Source organism: Tiliqua scincoides, chromosome 8, assembly GCF_035046505.1.
Source record: "Tiliqua scincoides isolate rTilSci1 chromosome 8, rTilSci1.hap2, whole genome shotgun sequence".
Classification (NCBI taxonomy): domain Eukaryota; kingdom Metazoa; phylum Chordata; class Lepidosauria; order Squamata; family Scincidae; genus Tiliqua; species Tiliqua scincoides.
Window position 1 is genome coordinate 11,504,055 of NC_089828.1, and position 7,098 is coordinate 11,511,152.

Below are 7,098 nucleotides of genomic sequence, written 5' to 3' on the forward strand. Positions count from 1 at the left end.
ACAATAAATCATCAAAGCTAAAGGAAAACAATCCCATAGGAATGCATTGGCGAAAAAGTGTCGGCGTAGCACTGCACTACAAATGACACCGAATAGCTGGCCTACTCTGCATTTATAAATAGAAACAAACATATCACAAAAATCTCAGACGCCTCCAGTGCTCTCTCTGCACAAGGAAATGCTACTTCTGTGGTATTGGTCCCTGGAACTCTGTGCCACTTGAGGAGGTGGGGAGTTCTGCTGCACACACTCATCTGAGCACATTATTATTATTTTTTTGGTCCATTGCTTTATTACGACTATTTATAAGAGCTTTCTGTTTTATTCTGCAACCATTCTACAAGGACAATCAGACCTTTCTATATAACTGCTTCAAAACACTTCATGTTACTCCAAATATTTTGACACAGTGACTCTTCCAACCTGACTCAATCCACTTTTCTGCACTAATTAACCTTGCTCCTTACAAGGAGTTACATTTGGGTACAGTCTGAATTCAACTAACTGAGGGAAGTCACTCAGATGAATGGGGAAATTAGAAGACAGTTCAGGAATGTGAAATCCTCACTTGCTGTTTTAATCTCAGGAATATTCTCATTTCAGGCACCAAGAATGTCCAGTTCTTAGCTCAGCAGTGTAGCTAGTGATCATGTAACCTGATGCTGAGCTCAGAATGATGCCCTGGAAGTGACATCACACCTGGACTTTAAAAAAAAAGAAAATGGGGGAAATATCTGCCACCTCCCCCCAGCAGCTCACCACCCATTCCCCCCAGGCTCCCCCCATATTTACACCTTATTGGTTCCCTGATGTATTATAACACCTAGGGCCCAATCCTATCCAATTTTCCAACTCCGGTGCAGTCCCATGGCAAGGGGAACAAATGTTCCCTTACCTTAAGGAGACCTCTGTGACTGCTGCCCCACTACAAGATGCAGTGCATGCCCCATTAGCACAGTTGCACCGTCACTGAAAAATTGGATAGGATTGGGCCCCTAATTGGCTCTCAGAACACTCAGTCTCAGTGGTCAGTTTTGATTTAAGGTAATCCAGTTTTTATTACATAATGCAGTTGTGTTTATATTTTCTGGTTATTTGACTATAAGGTTTGACAGAATAGAGATATTTTGATGTGGTTTGTTTTGTTGCATTCTGCATTAAATTACACATCGAATGGTATATAACATGATGGTATTATTGGAAAATACATGGTTTTCACAATTTTGGCCACTAGTGTCAAGCTCAGGTTGTTTCCTCCCCCAAAGCTTGTTGCCCCATGCAATTACTGCCCCCTGCACCTTCTTAGCTATGCCACTGTCTTAGCTCCATGTGTTAGTACTTATTTTCAAGTTTGTATTTCTACTTTGAAATGCCAGGACTCACAATCACCCCTAGAGGGCAGTGGTTGAAGCTCTCAAAAACCTCTGCCTCTTGTTGCAGCAGGAACTTAGCCAGCAATAAAAACTGGAAGGTCTCAACGAATCACAGAAACAGGACTTGATTATGCGGTTCTTTCCACTGACGGGTTTGCTTTAATGCAAAGCAGCCCCAGAAGTGGCCATCACATGAGGAAAGAGTGCCAGAGAAGGGAATGCTTAGCTTAGCTCTTTCCCTTTATGCTTCATGCATGGTCATAACTGCCTCGTTACTTTTCTTTGTCAAAGGGAAAAGATAAAGGGTTCCAGTATCTTTTTTGACATGGGTGGGAAAGCAGCTCATGGAGGCGATTTTTGAGCAACTGGATATATAGCAGAACAGGAACATAGTGCAGTTCTCGCTATCAATTGCAGTCCCCAATGTTGTTTTCTGTGGAGCATTAATAAAAAAGTAAAGGGAAAGAAGCATGCCTGCAGTGGCATAGCTAGAGGGGGTGCAAAGCACTAAGTTTTGCAGGCGCTTGAATGCGCCATGCAAGCGGCCCCTCTCCTTTGGAGACATTCAGAGGCAAATGCCTCTGTTTTGTTCCCACCACCCAGAAGGGGAGAGGCCACTTGCACGACACATTCAGGTGCCTGCTAAACTTAGTGCTTTGCATCCCCTCTCACTATGACACTGCATGCAGCTAAGCATAATGTACCATTTGAGCCTGAATTGTCTCAGCCATCCTGGGAGTCCCACTTGTACTCGCCACCTCTCTGCCTCCATTTCACAGTATCACTGTCCATAACCGTAGCTCATCCAATTCCATCACCGTCAGCTGTCCCAAGGTCGCCCATTCCCTTGAAAGACTCTGCCTACTCTCCCTTATATGGGTGCCTCCTCTCCCCTTTTCTTCAAATCCTTGCTCAGTGCCCAAGCCTACAGTTTTGGTGGGGACTGCCACGGTGGGAATGTCAGAAATCTGTTCCGTCATACCAACTCCTCTTCCTCGCAGACTTTCCCTTGCTTCTAAGTCAAGCTCACTTATCAGGGTGGAAAAATGGAGCATCTTTAGGCTGAGAGAGTTGCACAATTGCAGCTGCCATCACCCCTCTCCCCCTTTCCATTCTGAAATGTAAGGTTTTCTCCAGGCCCCCCCCCCCCGGTACCACATATAAGGTTTTGGTTTTGAACTCTCATCATTTCCAGCTAAGAATCTTGAGATGATAACAGGTGCTAGAAAAACATTCTATTCCATCTGCAACTCTGGAGAGCTGCTCTCAGAACAGCCAATGCTGAGTTCATTTGGGCCAGTGGTCCACCCGATCAGGCAACTTCATAGGATGCTATTGACTGTCAGTAGAAGAGAAGATTCAGAGCTTCACTGATCATCCTGTAATGGAAAAGTGCATGATCCCTCGAAGAGATAGGGTGTGGTGTCAACAGCGGCCCCTTGCTCTGGCAGGCAAGCATAGGGTTAACCCCAGGGTCTGCTGCACAGCTGGAGCCACTGGAGGCAACCAGGTCATTAAGGGATAAAAGCAGCACCTGGAGAAGGGAGAGTTGGTGGGTGTTGAAGGAAGGAGCTTAGAGGAGAAAGAAGTAAACTGAGGAACTAACTAATGGACTAGCTGATGACTGACTTATGGTCTAACTGACTAATGGACAGATGGGTGAATGGACTTCTGACAATTGATGGCATAGAGATTGCTGGAAACACTGGAGATTGGTGTGTGCCTGTTACTTCTAAGGCCTGCTGAGGACCAAATTGTTGCCTTGGTGGCTGGAGAAGCTGCTGGGAGGACAGGGGAGGAAGGAGGACCTCTGCAGGTTGAACAGGCGAGCTAACCTGGTGGAGGGGTCCAGCAGTGCGGAACTATGGCCATTGGTGGGGAACACAAGGGAGCTAATTAGCTTAAAGTGGGTATAGGTCCACTAGGCAAAGCTTGGACTGAGAATTTGGCAAAATGCCCCCCCCCCAGTTCAAGATTTTCCTATTGGAAATGACAGGAAGTACATCTCTGAGGCATCCTGAAGAAGCACGCATCACTTTCCTGGTAATATCAAGAGACAATGTGAATACCGGAGCAACAGTCATTATTAACCACTAGTTGAATCTTGTTGGTTTCTTGTGGCAGTAGGAAATTCACAACTGAACAGAGTGTTATGAACACAAGAGGGTGCTGTTGGATGGAAAACTGCATTTGAGTGTTAGATCACGCAACTGAAAGAAAGGCTTAAAAGCACCCTTTGGTCCAGTGTGTTTGTGTTTCGTTAACTAGATTGCAGCTGTGGGTGTGTCTGTGCGATCAGAATTGGGGCCACAGTTTGCAGCTGGTGGAGGGGGAACTCCAATGAAAACTTTCCTCCCTAGTAGCAGCTTCTGAGGATGGGCTTGTCATCAGACTGGGAGCAGAAAGGTGGGGCACTGGTTGAGAACCCCTGCTCATCAGAGGACCAACCTCTGAATCACCCATATTAGGGAGGTTTGCGGCATGGGCTTTGACAGTGAACCACCAGCAACCTGGTGCCAGCCCTGGCAGAAAACCAAGATAACAATGACCAACAGCTTGCTGTTGATGCAATACAGGCGCCTCCCGTATCCACGGTTTCACTTATCTGCAGTTCACAAATCCCCCCATTGCACAAATGACTTTGTCTGATTGCAACTCTCCTGTCACTGTCTCCTCTGTCTCTGTGCCACCTGCTAATTGTGCTAGCAGGTAGAGCTCACAGGAAGTGTAACGTTGTTTTCAACCTTCCAATCCGTTTTCTTTGAATTCTTCCTGTTAACGTTTGGAGACAACACAGAACGACAGCAACTGGGACCCACTTTTAAAAATGATACTATATCAGGACCCACCTAGGCTTACCAGACTTTTAAAAAAGATATAGAAAGAAATCTTTCTTTCTTTCTTTCTTTCTTTCTTTCTTTCTTTCTTTCTTTCTTTCTTTCTTTCTTTCTTTCTTTCTTTCTTTCTTTTGATAATAACCAGGAAAAGACCCTCAAACATTTTTCTTCCTATATTTACACATATTTGCAAAGTGCAGAAGCTGAGCACTTTGCAGGGTAATTAGCAGCTACAGTATCTGATTTTTGAATAGCCTCAGGGTTTGAGGCAATTTATTATCTGATCTTTCCATCACCCTTTTCCATCACCCACCAAAAATCAGGTTGTGACCCACCAGTGGATCCTGACCCACAGTTTGTGAACTACTGACATAGAAGATATACTTTTTCTTAAATTGGCCTATGGAATTTTCTAGATACAATTAGATCACTTGTGTAATAACATGCTTGTTATGCTTACAGATTTTTCTCCAATTAGCATGAAAGCTTTGGATGTAAGTTTTACTCTTTCATGTATACTTTGTTATCTGTCTTTAGAAAATGGTTTAATTTTCATCATTCTATTATATTTTAATCAAACATTCAGCAAAACTATTTTATTTCTGCTGGTACAAAGGAGGAGAGAAAATGCTGTCTGTCATTAAAACTTTAAACCATTGTTGCAAAAATAAAAAAAATTGAAAAACGCTTTCTCACAGTGTGCTTCCATTTATATTATGAATTTTCAAAACTCACTTTGGCTAGGATTTAGTAGTTGAGTTATTTTCATTCTCCATGTGGTCCAATGGCTAAGCACTCTAATAAACACATTTATTAACACTCCTAGTGAGGACCAAATCACATCTCATCCATAATACTATATACAGAAAGGGACATTTGTATAGAATCCAATGTTCTAGGTCACCCACGGACATTGGGCAGTGGGAAAGCCTTGTGGTTTTGGTTCTGAACTATCATACAAAACGTTGTAAGTTCTAGGCCTGAGGTAGACACTACACTTCCTTAAGATGTAAACCTGGATGAGACAGGACGACCATAAAAGTAGTAGCAGTGAAATCTATCAGCTCTGCTGATACTGTCTTCCCCAAATAAAATGGAAGAATAACAGCATCCGTTTAGAAGATATAACCAGGCCCTCCTCAATGTTACCCTGCACATGCCTGATCTTGTCTGATCTCGGAAGCTAAGCAGGGTCAGGCCTGGTTAGTACTTGGATGGGAGACCTCCTGGGAATACCTGGTGATGTAGGTTTATACCATAGTCTTTCGAGACTGAAGGTTGCCAACCAACCTCAATGTACCAACAGCATCAAATTTTGGGGACTGTCTATAGTCCAGTGGTAGAACACATATCCATCATGGAGAATGTCGTAGTTTCAACCTCCAGTTATGAAATTCTAGCAAGGCTGGAAAAGATCTCTCTGCTCCAGAACCTGAAAAGTCACTGTCACCACCTAGAGAAGTCAATAGTGGCTTAGATGGACCTGTGATTTGTCTCAGTGTAAGGCAGCTGCAGACCTGTTTCTCCAAAGAGCAACATAACCAGATAGCTCAACTCCTAGGTGCTGGTCTACTTAAATCCCAGCCAGATCAGTTTGCTTCCTTTCCCCACCAGTCTCACAATGGTGATGGGCACAGCGTATGAGACTTCGGTGTCTGCCCTCCCCAGTTCCTGTGGATTTGTGTGGAATGCCCCATGTCACATTCTTGGGCCTAGTCCATGTCTGCATCTTAATGATGTGTTGGATTTTTCATTTTGCTGAATGTCAAAGAACTGTAGTAATACTTAATTGCATAGTATTTATGAAGGATGCAAAGCCTTTCGAACATATTATTGTGATGTCACCATCACATGAATCCTGTAAGAAAGTGGTTTCCAAACTTTTTCAGTTGGTGGTTCTCTTGACCTACTGGGCCATTGGCCGTGGCTCCCCTAGGGCTACCATCCTATACATTGTAAAGGATGTAGGATTTTTGCAAGGATTTTGCATCTCCCCAGGTGGTTTCTGTGGCTCCCTAGGGAGCCATGGCCCACTGTTTGAGAACCATGGCTGGAAAATAATTATTATTCCCATATTGCAGCTGAGACTGAGGGTCATCTTCAAGGCTACCTGCTGAGTTTATAGAAGAGGTAAGATTTGTTCTGAGCAGGGGAAGTCCTGAATCACAGGTTAGACGCCTAAGCTCTGCGCTATAGAAGCTCTTTATTTGTAAGCACTGGTGGAATTCCCTTTTAAGCCTTGGAGGACTCCACTTTTATCATTGCTGAAGGGCAACAGGGGATGCACAGGAGCACTCTGAAAGATAAAAATAACATTGAGCATGTCTCTACTCCGCTGAACGCCAGCCTGTCCTGCTTCCTGCAGGGTCTGTACAGGACCAAGGCCCAGACTTCACTGAAAAGATTCATGAACTTTTGAACCCTGGCCCTGCAGGGGCTCAAATTTTGTTCTTGGACCTGCCCCCTCATTTGGAAAAGGTCACAGATCTCCCATTCCCATACATGGAAGTGCCTGGTCTCAAAGAGCTGACTTGATGCCAAGTCCACTAAGCCCCAATCGGTCCTGGGAGGATTCTCAGAAACAATATTTCTCATTTATATACGGGAAAAGGCTCCTGAAGGAAGCCTGTTCTAATACCCTCTTGGCCCATCAGGATTTAATGGAAACCACATGCTATGGGCTGCTATGTCTTGCTATGCAATGACCAGCTTTCTTCCAGATTTTTGTGCTGCTATCTTGGGCTACAGCCATTTTCTCCCTAGATTAGATGCATCACTCTGGGGGGAAAAGGTTTAACAGCCCAATCCTAGGCATGTCTACTCAGAAGTAAGTTCCATTGGGTTCAATCAGACTTGCTTCCAATGTAAGTGTGCTTTTGTATTGTAAA

At 44.2% G+C, this 7,098-nt stretch overlaps 1 pseudogene; it reads left to right on the forward strand.

Moving 5' to 3' along the window:
• Window positions 1-5,342: 5,342 nt before the first annotated feature.
• LOC136659877 (5S ribosomal RNA) lies at window positions 5,343-5,461 on the forward strand (annotated as a pseudogene).
• Window positions 5,462-7,098: the final 1,637 nt, after the last annotated feature.